General features: G+C 47.4%; 1 protein-coding gene across 4 annotated transcripts in view; it reads left to right on the top strand.

Annotated features, from left to right (window-relative positions):
- The first annotated feature begins 579 nt into the window (after positions 1–579).
- PRKCQ (protein kinase C theta) overlaps positions 580–13979 on the top strand; it is a 65415-nt gene continuing 52015 nt past the window's right edge. The window contains exon 1 of one of the 4 annotated variants that reach the window (XM_080394059.1): positions 580–893. The gene's annotated coding sequence lies outside the window, so the exon portion shown is untranslated. Of the gene's footprint in view, positions 919–2774; positions 3015–13979 lie in introns of those variants that run through there. The other 3 variants (XM_080394057.1, XM_080394058.1, XM_080394060.1) reach the window with 3 other exon arrangements.

Raw genomic sequence — 13979 nt, 5'->3', positions numbered from 1 at the left:
CAGCATCACACCGAACCTTCCAGCACAGGAGGAAGCCACAGGACCCACAGAGCTGACCTCCTGGGTGATGTCCCAGGCAAAACCCACCTCTGACACTTTCAAGCCCTGAAGGGGGGGCACCGCACAGGTACCGCCGGGCTTTTGTTCATACAATAACCTGGTCGGAACTGGGCTTGGCTGGAAGGGAAACATTTCAAACACCCATGGCCGAGAATGTAACGTGATGAACGGGGACAGGCTTCCTCTTTGGCTCCCCTCTGCAACCCCCGCACCCCCCAGCCTCCCCGCACCCCCCAGCTGCAGCCTGAAAAAAATCGGGTTGTCCGAATTACTTAGTTTTTCGGTGAGCCTTGCCCCGCGGCCGCGGCTTCCCTGCCTGCAGAGGGCAGCGGGCGCGCCCGGCCCCGGAGCGGGGCAGCTCGCAGGGCCGGCACGATGCCCACCGCCCAGCCGGCCCCAGCCCCGGGGACTGCGGGGGTAACCGCGGGGGGCGGCCGGCGGGCCCGGGGAGGGGGGGACACGCGGCGCTGGGTGGCGCCGAGGAGGAGGAGGATGGCGAGGGGGAGGGGGAGGAAGAGGCGGCGAGGGCAGCCCCAGCGGGGGGCCCGGCGGGCGCGGGGCGGGGGCGGCGGGTAGCGCTGCGCTGCGCCCGGCCGGGCCGGGCTGAGCCGGGCGGGGCCTCGGCAGAGCCGGGCTGAGCGGGGCTCACGCCGTGCCAAGGCCGGGCTGCGCCGCGCCGAGCCGCGCCGGGTTTAACCGAACCGGGCTGCGCCGCGCCGAGCCGCGCCGAACTCAACTGAACTGGGCTGCGCCGAGCCGAACGCCGGGCTGCGCCGAGCCGAGCTTAACTGCACCGGGCTGCGCCGAGCCGAGCCGGGTTTGAGTGCACCGGGGTACGCCGAGCCGTGCGGGCAGCAGGTACCGCCTGCGGAGCGGTGCGGGGGAGTGCGGGGGCGTCCGGGGCGCTGCTGGTGCTGGGAGGTTTCCACGGTACCTGGGCTTTGCTCGGGGCGCTCGGCTTCAGCTATCGATGCTTGCGCTGTTGCCGGTATTAAGGCTGGCAACTTGACGTTTAGCCAAAGAGCTTTTGGGTTTTTGCTTCCCACACACCACACACACACACACACCCCTTAATTAAGAGTTTAAATTTCTCGCAGGACCTACACCTGATGTCTTTTGCGAGTGTTTGTGCTTTCATAATCACATTTTCCTACCTTTAAAAAAGTATTTTCTCCTATGTGCAATCTCTTTCATGCAATACAAAGGAGAGGGGAAAATAAGAAAAACAATTAAAAACAACTGCAGCCAAAGTGTTATTCAACACAGCAAACAAACTGGGGAAAATAGAAAGGGAAAATACTTTCCCCTGCTAGGTTCGGTGATGTTTTGTAGGTGTTCCTTGGTTACATCAGTATGTAATGCAACAGACAGCGAGGAGTCTAGCTGTAGAGGCAATGTGGTGTGAGTAGCTGGGTATATTGTTTTCGAATCGAGTTTGTAATATTCTACCCACTGGCGCTGTGATGAGTTTGAAAGCAGGTTTGAGCGGTACGGAGAGAGGGACTGTCCCCATCACCCCTGCGCAGCGGCATGGCCCTGCCAAGGAGAGGGCTCGAAACCCAGCCTGGCCGCTCGGCCTCAGACCTGGGGGATTTTATGGAATGCTAATGAAGTTAAACTCTTGGATGTCGTGGGATCCTTTGCAATTGTAACTGCGATGCAACTTCACTAACTTCACCGCAGTACTTCTGTGTCATCTCCAGTGGTGTGATAACTTTGCAGGGGCGGAAAGCTTTTTATGGGCTCGCTTTTTCAATTTCCACCCATGAAACAACAGTAGCGAAGAAAATTACTTAAGCAGTTGAAAGCCACTCAACTGAGTGATGCTAATAGATTATTTAGTAGGGTTACTAGGGCAGGAACAGATAAAGTTTCACTGAACTTGCTATTTAAAAAAAAAAGAAAAGAAAAGGCAAGGTGAGGAGAAAACTATTTGCAGTGAATAGGGCAAGGTTCTGACTTTTCTGTTTTTAAACAGCCAAATCCTTCAGGTCCTGGACTTGTGGTTTTATATTTTTTTATCCTTTTTCTTGATTGAAGAAAGGACTCCACATCCCAGTTGAGGCTACCAGGCATTTTTGTGTTTCTGAGGAATGTGCTTTAGGAGCCAAGGTGAGGGACCAACAAGGAGCACTTGCTCCCAGGAGGCTCCTGTCCCACCTGGTTGTGGTGAAGCAGGGCTGGATTCAGCTGAAGGCATCAAGCAGCTTCCTGAGATAACTGATGTCCTGGACATTAGAGTTGATTTCCCAACATCAGACTTGAATGTGGATCCCAGTGTAGGCTCTGGGTTGTTGCCTCTGTCTCTTTTTTTGGTGTCTAGGCTGGACATAAGACTTTGACATCCACCAGCCTTCACTTGCCAAAGCTCCTTAATCCATGCTGAACCCCTCATTTTCCTTGCGTGACTTTTGGGCCAACCTCTATGAGGACACATGATGAATGAAGCAAGTAATGCTCAGAAGTTTTTGACTTGAAAGACTTGCTCCTTTAAGGCAATGCCACAGTTGCAGCGACATAGGCAAAGCAGAATTTAGTTAGACTTTCTCCCCACTTCTACGTGTCCTTTGGGATTTTTTTCAAAGCCCCATCAAGATTCAGATCCCCCCACCCTGCATCTCAGCAGCGCCCCTGTGCCCAGGCTGTTTTTTGTAATCACACTGCTACGCTGGGTAAAACTTTTTTTTTTTTTTTTTCACAGCTAGGAGAGCTATGAGCAGGGGGTTATTACACTGCCAGGGTGGAGCTAACTAATTTTTTTTTCCCTTGCCTCAAGTCTGTTTCCTTTCAAAGAAAGTCACTCAGTTGACTCTCAGAGCTGCTCACGGATGCGGTGTGTGCCTCACCATCATGTCAGAGGTAGAGGGTTTCAAAGGAAAGGCCTAGAAGGAGGGATGAGGAAGGAGGGATGGAGGGAAGGAGAGCCCCAGCAGCTTAGCTTCCCAGCATGGCAAGTTTTTCTTTTTCCTCCTTGGCATCTTTTCCCAGTTAGTCTCTGTATATCCTCCCCCTTTGTTCTGAAGAGGGCGATACGGTGAATATAAATTCTGATAGCAACTTTTTGGTTTCTTTTCTTCCCCTCTGGGTTTAATTGCGGAGAGCTCTGTGGCAGCCTGGGAGGGAGGCAAAGTACTAACTGTCGGGAGAGCTGCCCTGCAGGAGCTGCTCTTGGCTGTTTACATATATGTTTGTCAATCAAAGTTAACACACTTGGCTGCAAATTCTGCTCTTGCTTCCCATTTTGCTGAAGCCAGAATCTGTGTAAGCAGTGTTGTCCTTTGTCTGAGCTTCGAACAAGTGATTCTCAAAACAGAAAAGGAAGAGAAATGCAGTAGTATGAACATCCAAAACCTGTATGTGCACCATCGTCTGTAGGATTAACCAGAGCCTTGATCACAGGTACCTACAGCTTCATCCGTGTCCGCAGTTCCCTCACAGGGTTACTCATATGCTCTCTGCCTGCTCTCGCACAGACTTGTCCACCAGCTCACGTTTGTGCTCGACATCAGAAGGCAGTCTGTGTTAGCCCGCGAGCTCGCTGTGACAGTTTGTTTCCATTCCGTGGTGGTGTTCTCTGTTTGCCTGCACTTGCATCCTAACTGGAGAATCTGACTCCTGGTCGTAGGTCTGGCTGGAAGGAAAACATTGGCACAGACAGCATGAACTATAGACCCTTCCCTGTAGCCAATTGCAAAGTGCTTTTTGTATCGTTACTTGTTTGTGTTAATTTAGTGATTTATCAGGCCTGTTGGAGATTTTTAATTTGTCACTACCAACCAGATCACATCTAGCAGTAGAAATGTTTATTTATGCTGATGATGTGTGTGAAATGAACCCAGACTGCTTTACAAATTACACACAGCTGTTACAGCAACAGATAATTCCTCTGGTTTGTATCATACCTTGTAGCAACACCGTTGCTTTGGAGCAGCTTGCTGGGGCAGAGTTGTGCCATCCTGTTGTGGGATATTTTTACTTCCACCGATGTGTAAGAATACTTGCCTGTGTCTGCTCCTTTGGGGCAGAAATGCTGAATGGAAGAAGCATACGGTTGTGTAGGATGTACCCGGGGCAGGATGAAAAGAAAATGGTGCAGCTTTCACGTAACTGTCTTTCTCACCACGATGCCATGTGTGCAGTGTGGATGTAGGGTTCAGTTATCTCTCAAGTGAATTTCTTGATATTTATCTGAACTGTAAAGAACCCTAAGATTTAGACATGATAGAGCTCTATGCTGTATTTTTCTGGGGTTTGTGAATGGTTATTTCCACATCACATTTGACCTGTTTTGGGCTGGATTGCTTCTCAGTAATCAACTGCCTCTATTATTACATCTTTTAATTTCCTTGGCATTCATTCAGAAGAAGTGTATTCCCTTTTCCTTACCACTGTCAAGTGCAAATGTCCCACTTATCTCCAGGAGACACAACAATACAGGCAGAGCAGATGCACAGGAAACACCAACCCTAAAAGACAAAAAAATTTCCAATTGATAAACAAGTGAAACGGGGACGTTACGAATCTTGTGGCCATCTGTGTGTCATACTCAGCCTGATTCTGCTGCTCCTGTGATTTCTGTTACGTCTGCTGAACTCACCATTTCATGGGGGAAGTGAAGGGAGTCTTAGTGCTGAGACCATTTTAGGGCATCCTCACCCTGCCAGGTCAATGGGGAGAGCGGGGCCGCTGGGTTCAGCTCATCACAGGAGCCCGTTGTGCTGTGTCCTCTGTGATGCTTTTCCTCCGCGGCCAAAAGTTTTAACCTACAGGTGTTTGATGCTCTGTCTCTAAGCTGTCAAGGACCTGACCTGCATGTCAGTCTGGGCTTGGCTCTAAAACAGGAGTAAAACCTCTGTGCTTTGCATAAAGATTATGGAGAAAGTAGCTGTGAACTGCCTGCGAGGTGCTTGCAGGCAACAAGAGGCACCTGGCCAGCAGAACGGTGAACAGCCTCAGGGGATCCAGAAATCAGGCCGTGAACTTTACCCAACAGTGTTACCTTTCCATCAGGAGGTGACATCACTTCTCCAGGAGCAGAAGAGACTCTTCATGGAGAAATTATATCTTTCATGGCATAATTTTTTTATTTGCAACTCACCCTGCATCTTATCCTCGCTGACTACAAACAGGAAAAACAGAAAAAGCAGTTATAAGAAGTGTCTTTTTTTTTTTTTCCTGAGAAGTATATATTAGTTTATCAAAGTATTGCTGCATTGAAATCATCTCCTAGCATAGACAAGGCACCTACAATGATGAAAAATCCAGTTTTCATCCAGGGTTTCCAGACCATTAGCACTTAAAGGAAATAATTTGTTGTGAGATCAGAGAGAGGTGGCTATAGGAGATGGCTGGAACATCTTCCATGATATGTAAAGGAATTCAAAGCTGGCAATAAAAACCTTTCTGTACTAAGCACGCTATAATTATCAGCAAACATGACAGTAGGAGGATGGTCTCCATAATTCCAACTGCCCTGACCAGGAGCTGAGGATGAGATAGTGCATGAATACATAAAAATAGAAGTTGATCCTAAAGAGTTTGCAATGTACGTAAGAATGAGTTATAGCAAAGGTAGCAAAAGCATGGTACATATGGAAGTAGAAATGGTGAAAGAAGGAGATGGAAGGAAGGAGGAAGTCTTGCAGCCTCGTGTGTTGCAAGACAGCAGTTCTTCATGGGCATAGTGACATGCTCCCGTAAGGTGTTAGAAGAGCAGCGTCTAAGCTGGAAGCTTCAGGGTTACAGATTCAGTTGGTTTTAGAGGACAAGAGATATAAAAGTGTTTTCCTTTCGAAAACACAGAAAATATTCAGGCCTTTCTGGTTCTTTAATGGAAATATTTTGGTCCATAACAAAAATGTTCTTATTCTGAATGCTGTTATTCTGTGTTGTAGGAATTTAATTAGAGATGGTACATGCTTTTCTATTCAGTTGCTTTCCGGAAGCTTCCAAGGTGCACCGTGACCTCTTTAGGTGTGACAGAAAGGTGTTGGCTCCGTTCTCAGTGTTACTGGGAGCAGTGTTCATGGAAGATGTGGTGGTCCTGTGGATAAACCTGGTTGACAGAAAGAATGACGATATGAGGGAACCTTATCTGTAGTTTCCATGAGGCATTATGATAGGTTGGTTGAATCAAAACATTTCAGACTTTGCACCTCGTGTTCCTAGAGCAAAAACCATCACTTTTCTTCAGAAAATATTTAATTCTTTTAAGTTGAAAAAGTGGTTCTGTATCAAATGTGTTTGACAGAATTTTTTATGGCAACAAAACCCACCAGCTCACCACCTGCTGCTCATGGAGGGTTTTATAATTTAGAAAGACAGGGAAATCGTGTTTGAAACTGGTTTGAAAAGGTCATTCCAGGCACTGGTGGTAACATAGGAGAAGGTGCAGGTGTGCCTGCAGAAGTGGATTATTGAGTGGAGGAGGTAGGGTAAACCTCAGCCTCATCACGACAGCAATCTGGGGCAGGAAAATCCCTGTGTAGACCAACAGCCTAAGAAGGAGGTGCTGGGTACAATGAGGTGGGTAGAAGATGGATAGGTATATAGTGAAAGGGGGGTGTGGGGCTGGGGGCGGCTAGTACATTCCTCCCTACTGCAGAAGCTAGAGATTCACCTGCGCTGAGGTCTGGCACATTGTACAGAAGTGCTCTTCAGTTTTCTTGAAGCTTTGGCTCTTTCCTTGGCTTTGTTAGCAATCATTCCTGGGTATGAGGATTCATGCTTACACACCTTGCCAGAACAGCTAAGGCAAGAGCATCCTCGTTCCGTGTAAGAAAGCAAGATAACCCTGCAGAAGAAGTGCCTGGGACAGAATGAGCTAATTACCTCCTGTTGGGTGGTCTATGAGGCATAAAACCTTTCTGCCTATTGCTTCATCAAGGAATGGAGAACCAGGGTGGACCCACTCAGACTCTGCAATAATGCAAGCTTGCCTGTTCCTCAAACTCTGACCTTGTGAGCAATGGGGAGCCACTGTGTGCTTTCAGGGTGGAAGGTGAAAGTCTCTAGAGATCCAAGTGAACTTGGTGAACCCAAATATTCATCTTATGTAGCACAAATCAAGTCCCAGTCCAAATTAGATAAATGATGTCTAGACCACATTCCCCCAGTGATATTTATTTTCCTTGCTGGACCATCTTTGGTGTTAAGCAAAGGATTGGGACCTGCTGCCCGCTCCTTCCTGTTGGGCAGGATGCACAGCTCTACCTGGTAGCTGGTGTGAGCCACTGAACATGGTCCTGAGAAGAAGCATATCCTGGTCATTACTGTGTGTCTGGAGTTACTGGTTGTGTTAATAAAATAACAGGGCTGAGCACTGTGCTGTAGTCAGCAAGATGGTGTAACTGTCAGCACAGACCCAGGGCTGGCTGTGGCGCATTTGAGCAGGGCCATGGCAGGTGGCTTTGGGCAATAGGATGTGGTAGGGACCATTCCCTGTAGGCAGAACAGACAAGGATCTTTCAAGGAAGAGAGATATGCCTAAAAGATGGAGGTACTTTTGCTTTTGGGACCAGAGAAGGTATCTTCTATATCTGTATCCACTTGATGTGGGACATGCATGTCCACACGCTGATGATCTCAACAGTATTGGCATCACTTCACAAGGTCAGGCTGCCTCATTTGGCTTTAGCAGGACCTTCGTAACCATCAGAGGACAGAAAGGAGGTAAGCCCTTGCCCTTAGGAAGGGATGTAGCCAGAAAAGGATAATGAACCTAATGAAGTGGCCTTGCACGCTGCATATAGCAAGTTTGGGACTTCAGCAGAGAAGGTGAGGAGAAATGGCTCTCCATGGTCACCCGCTCCTCACCACTATGGCTGGGCCAAGAGTTGTGAGCTAAATCACAGCCCTAAAAAGTCATCTGTGAGGCCATAGACTCCTCTGGACTCCGCTGTGTCATACCTTGATTAAATGTGAGGCATTTGAAAGACCCAGGAACAGTACAGCAGACAAGTTAGAACCTGAACAACAGCTCTAATCAAAGGCAGATTCCTCTTCTGTCATCACACCTGGATGTTTCATTGCAGAGCAGCCACCTACCCAGGCCAGGAGGTTCAATTCCTCCCTCCTGTGTCATTGCACCGTGTGTTTTCTGGAAAAGCAAATAAATCCAGTCCATCCCGATAAGCAGAAGGGCTGTGGCACCACTGTAAATGCACACGTTTGCTGAGAGTGTGGATTTCATGTAGCTCATCTCGGGGCCGCAGGGATCAAGGGTGAAAGAGGATGTATTCCCAAAGCAGACTGGCTGTAAGGGCTTTGTCTGACTCATTGTTATGGGAAGTTATTCTAGGGTTTTGTGGGAGAAGAACCCCTCTAACAAATGAACTCCTAATTTTGGACTAACAGTAAGGGGTTTGGGGGGTTTGTTGTATACTTTGTCCCTGCCTGTCCTCATTGATGCAGTAACTCAACACTTCGGACCCAGCTCTGTCCTTGGGACCAAACACACAGCAGCAGTAGCCTTACTGTGAGCTAAATGTCTCTCTCTGAGACGCCAAATTTAACCTGTAACCTAAATAAATTACCCAGGTGTAAGCCCTTAATTTTATATTTTAATTTAAAAAGAAAGAAAGAAAGAAAAAAAAAAAAAGAGAGAAATGCTGGTGGCAGCAGGACTATCTGCAAACACACACATAAGGCTAGAGTAACTTTCCTGGAACGTGTAGCCTTGTTGCAGCTTTGCCTTGGCAAAAGTGAAGTCCTAATTCAGCTTGGTCTTTTAATGACCCCATGATGTTGCAAACAGCAGATAACAATCTACAGAGATGCTCAGGGCCACCACAGCTAGCAACAGAATGGCTGTCACATTAGCAAAGAGGCCTAGCTTTGGGGTCACCTAGCATCAAAAATCCCCATGAACCTTGCTCCAGACTCCTGCAAGTGCACTGGGAGCAGAAACTTACCTTCTATTTTGTTTCACAACAAAACATGCATGTGATTAATTTTTCAGCTGGATCCAAGCCTTTTCTTCCGAGGAGGTTTTTGATGTGGTCATTTGATTTTGCTGAGGAGTTTCTATGAGCTGATGAGCTTGCTCCTCTTCCGATGTAAATCAGCAGTGCAAGTCAGGGATAGCTGCGGTGGGGGAAGAATCTGCCCGATGAAAGAGGAGGCATTTTGGGTCTGATATGTTGAGAACAGAAAGAGCAGCTGAGGCTTATAGAGACTTGTTCTGGCTTGTGGATGGGATTTAGACAAGGTCGTACCCTACTTATCCACGGAAACCAGAGAGACAAATGCTGATGTGGGAGTCACCGTTATTTGTCTTCAAGGGCCGTGCGCATGTTAAGAGCTGAATTTACCCAGGTTTTCCCCTCCCACCCCTGCAGTAACACTTGCTATTTATGTTTTGATTTATACCATTGGTGAAATAGTAAAGAACGTGCATCCTCCAGCTTTCATTTTCACCTCCCCTGTCCCCTCCTCCCCCATGTACAAGGGGAGGGTGTTTGTCAGAGCAACTATAGATATTATTATTAAAACATTTGAGCAAATAAGGTAGAGAAGGTCTCCTGAAAACAGTTCTGTTTCCCCCTGCCCCCAGCCATCAAAGCAAGGTGGTTCTCTGCAATGTGTTTTCTAGTGAAAGCGGGAAGAATGGTGCTTTTACCAAATCTCATCATTAGAGAATTCAGTTACACTGCTTATGTCAGTTTTTCCAGTTCCTAGTTATTAGCAGTGCCCTTCTGCCTTATTTATCGACCAGATTCAAACCCCCCCATAGAAAGTAAAATAAAGGTTTCAGTGAGTTTTGGTTCAGAGTGCTTATGCAAAGCTGTAGACCATCCTTGCGTCCTCAGCTTATTGGTCTCTCTCTGTAACACATGTGTTGGTTCATTTGGTTCTTGAGGCAGATGAAGACCTGTAAGCTGATCTCTGAATTTGCTTAACTGCTGCCAGGTGAGACAGCACAGCTAGGAGCCGACCCCTCTTGTCTCAGAAGCCTGAATGCCAAACAACTCCAGCTGAACTAGCTGCTGGGGCTCTGTTGGCAGTGGGGGGAAAGAGGCGTCTGAGGGCACCATTTCTGTCAGCCACACGGAGGGAATGGACGTTGAACACCCAGCACATCTCCTTCTTTCTGATGTTTATGAAGGGGTCCTGGGGTGAACAGTCCGTATGCAGTTGTATACAGTGTAGGTAGCAGAGTGGATTTCTGAAGTTAGGTGTCAGGAACCTTAGCTGTGTATTGGTTGGTTTGGGCAGAGAGGCGAGGGAAGGGGAACCCCCGTGTGTCAGGATCAGTAAATGGGCCCATATCTCTGTGGGAGAAGTTGCCATAGGGTGGTCTCTGGGGACTGTGATCCCTTTTGGGCAGAGGACCCTGGCAGCGGAAGCATCAGGAGCTACAGCCGCATATGCTCATGGACCTCTCTTGTTAATTGTGCCGAGTGAAGCCGTGGTGGTGGATGAGGGGTGAGCAGGGGGCAGTGGCGTGGTAGACAAGGGGGATGGGGTGTTAGTCGAGCGAGCTTTGGACCACAGTGCTGATGTCAGCCCCTGAACTCAGGCCTTTCAGGGACTGCCCTGTGTGCTTGCTGAAGTCCTGGTAGCCAACGATATGCCTCTTCACGGTACAGCTTCCACTTGCACAGCCCCTCTGGCTCTGCACTTCTGCATTAGACAACAGCTATGCCATCACCTCAGGAAGAGATACTTTCTTCCTTTGGGGAGTGGTGAGGAAGGGGTGGTAACTGGATATAACCTTTTCCATCTCTAGAGCAAAGCACCACCTTGATTTCTATGGTTACCCCTTCCTTTTCTGATCATAGCAAACGGGGCCTCATTTGTCTTAAATAAACAATGATCTGGTGCATCTTCACAGACGCTGCTATGGCTGTGACTCACACTATCATACAGCAGGGACACAGCTTTTGAGCTAGTCCCTGCTTGGGATTTAGTGAGTGCACTGAGACTACCAGCACCATTGCACCTGGATATTGGAGCATGTCACTGAGCTTTTCTCTGGCCGGTGGCGTGTGCAGGAGGGGCAGCACATCTTCCTCGTGCTCGGCATTGCACAGCCCAGCTGGGAGAGTGATGCTGAGGAGAACCTTGCGTGGTTCCTAGGGACTGTGAGCTACAGTCCTATTGAGATAGCTAGTGTCCGATGGACTGAACATTCGTTTGCCTTATGTGAGGCTCTGTGCTACCTCCTGGGCTCAGGGAACAGTGTAAGCCAAGGCTAAATAGTAGGGAAAACATTGAGTATTGAGGAGAAGAGAGTGTTGCCTGTATGATCATGACTTAGCTTTTCATGCAGTGTGAAGACGAACCCATAGAGGTTTTCTGTAGAGGAACGAAGCTGGGTTAATTAGCATTGATAATTTACAGCTGTGGGCTGGCTTCAGGGGCGGTGGGCTGGCTGATGTAGATAAGGTGCAGCTGTGGGTGGTTCTGTTAAGTGGTTGAGAGCCAATGAAGAGAGAGCAGCCGAGGAAGAAGAGAGAGAGGAAGAAGCAAGAGAGGAGAGAGCGCATTTCCTGGATGAGGAGTGACTAGGAGAAGGCAGCAGAGGGACTGGCATGAAGAGTATGTTGGTATGAGATAGTAAAAGACCTTGTTGCAGCTGGCTAGTTTGGAGAGTGTTGTGACAGTTTTCTTCAGCAGCCAGAAGGTGATATGAAAGAAAAACACCAAATGAAACCAAAACCAAAACAACAAAAAATCAAAAAATCTGATTCTCAGCACTTTGGGCTACAGTAAATTTTATTTGTGTTTTGTATTTTATTCTTCTACCCACTGTGTGTCCTATATCTGCCCCCCACCCCCAGTCAGGGAGATAACTAAGAGCAGAAGCACAGAAAGAAACTGGTGGACAAATGACCTCTCATAGAGCTGATGGAGGCTACATGGTAAGTGAAGTGGTAAGATACAAAGGGATAGAACTGGAAGGTCTCTCAGGACCCCATCTGAGGCTCTGAGAACAGGACACCAAACTGTAAGTGGGAAGGGGGCTTTTGGCCTAACTGGAGCCAGAGCTTCTTTATTTAAATAGAAGTGTAGTTTTAAATTAAGCTCTAGTGTGACTGAGGAAGAGGGAATGATAGAATTTGTTTAAGGAGGTGGCTGGAGTCCAGAGGCGCTGGGGGTGGGAAAGACACAGAGGATGGTGTTGTGATGGTGTTGGCAAGAAGGGAGCCCTGAGATTGATGGAAACAAAAGTAAACAAACAAACAAAAATTTAGTGGTGGTGTTGGTGAAGCCACGGCAGCAAAGACTGATGGAGCAGAGAACGAAGGCAGAAGCTGCAGCTCTGCCAGCTTCTGCTGTGCACAAGAAGTATTTCTGCTTTTAAGGTATTTAGCAGAATAAACATGAAGCTGCAAGGGTGTGGAGAAGGTTGAATTATCTGAAATATCTGTGGTGCTGTTCACTGCAAAGTGTGAGCTGAGCCAGGTGCTCATGGGGGTGGATTCCTGCAGACTTACTGGGAGGACTGCAAGGCAAGGAGAAGGCGGCTGGGGACCAGAGCCGGGCTCCTGCTGTTGGCATGCCTAAAATGCATTTATCCAGCAGCCGGGCATCTCTTTGCAGTTCCTGCCTGCTGAGCCTGATAGGAAACGTCCAGTGCTGCAGAGTGGGGAGAAAACACTAATTCTCCTGAAATAGTAGTGTGGGCTCTGGAGAAACACAGGACAAGCCTAGATCAAAATATGTTTGCTAAAATAGATTTCCAAAGTCTTTTGTGTCACACAGAAGTAAGGTGTGGATATCCAGTGTGGACTTTGGTGACAGTCTGAGGCTCCTCTGTGACAAATTTGGCCTCGTTTTCGAGGAATATGTGGCAACACCGAACACACAAGAAGCTTCATTCCTGACAGATGGCTAGGCAGATACATCAAGGATGATGTAGACATAGTCTGCCAGGAGCAGAGGAATGAGCAAAATGCTCTTTTCCAGCCCAACATTTCCGGGATTCAGGTCCAAATACCTTCAGCAGATTTTGGGATTAAAGCCATTAAATACCTGTACTGCTGAACACTGTTAACCATAAGCATGAAACTGTGCCTGCAGAAGGAAGGATGTTAACATGTCCCATTATGGCCCTGCCCCCCTCCTTGGGAATTTTCCTGGGTTTTTTTAAGGGAAAGAAAATAAAATATAGGTGTGGATGCTGGCACTGGCAGGAGGTTCCTTACATTAACGACCATCCTTATACAAGACAGTGAAGTATTTGAGGCATGCTCCACCTGTGTCATTAAAAAAATAAAAAGACTACCAAAACCAAACAAAAAGACCATAGCAAGAAGTCTGTGAACCAGTGCCAAAATCTTACAGAAATACAGGAACTGCTGCTCTAACGAACAGGAGGCCAAAGGAAAGGAGATATTGTAGTTACGTCTCACTTCAAGATATTTTTGTTTCCTTCGTTACGTTGAAAAGCTCTTTGAAATAATTTTGTGTAGTGCTTGAAAAAACAGGTGCTGTCACTTTAAGTTTGGCCTTTGTTAGTCAGAAGACAACTAAAACCTGAAATGAGAAGTTAGTATTAAAAATTGTAAGTGCGTGCAGTGGGGATAATTATTTTGAAAACATTTCTTCTGAGTTTGTGTGGCCCAAGTGTTGCGGAAATGGAGTGATACAGGAAATTAAATTAACCAGAAGCTTTCCAGAAAAATAAAACAAAACTGACAAGTTGCTTTTAATAATCTGGATCCCCAAAAGTGCACAAAAAAAGAATATGTTTACAAGGGAGAGTAAGCTGAATAGTTGTGCATCTTTCCAATGGGACAGGTGAGGGTGCAAGCTTGCTTTGTTTCAAGACCATGCATGACAAAAGTTCATTAAACATGAGCAAACCCCATGTTGTGACCTAGCTTCAGGGACAGGACCTGGAGGGGTTTATTCCAAATAGAGATCTGGTGGGTCTGCTCTGCTTCTCTTTGCAGAAATAACAAGGGTTGTAG

The sequence above is a fragment of the Falco punctatus genome, assembly GCF_963210335.1.
Source record: "Falco punctatus genome assembly, chromosome: 6".
In the NCBI taxonomy this organism is placed as follows: Eukaryota; Metazoa; Chordata; class Aves; order Falconiformes; family Falconidae; genus Falco; species Falco punctatus.
This window is presented reverse-complemented; position numbering and strand designations above follow the sequence as displayed.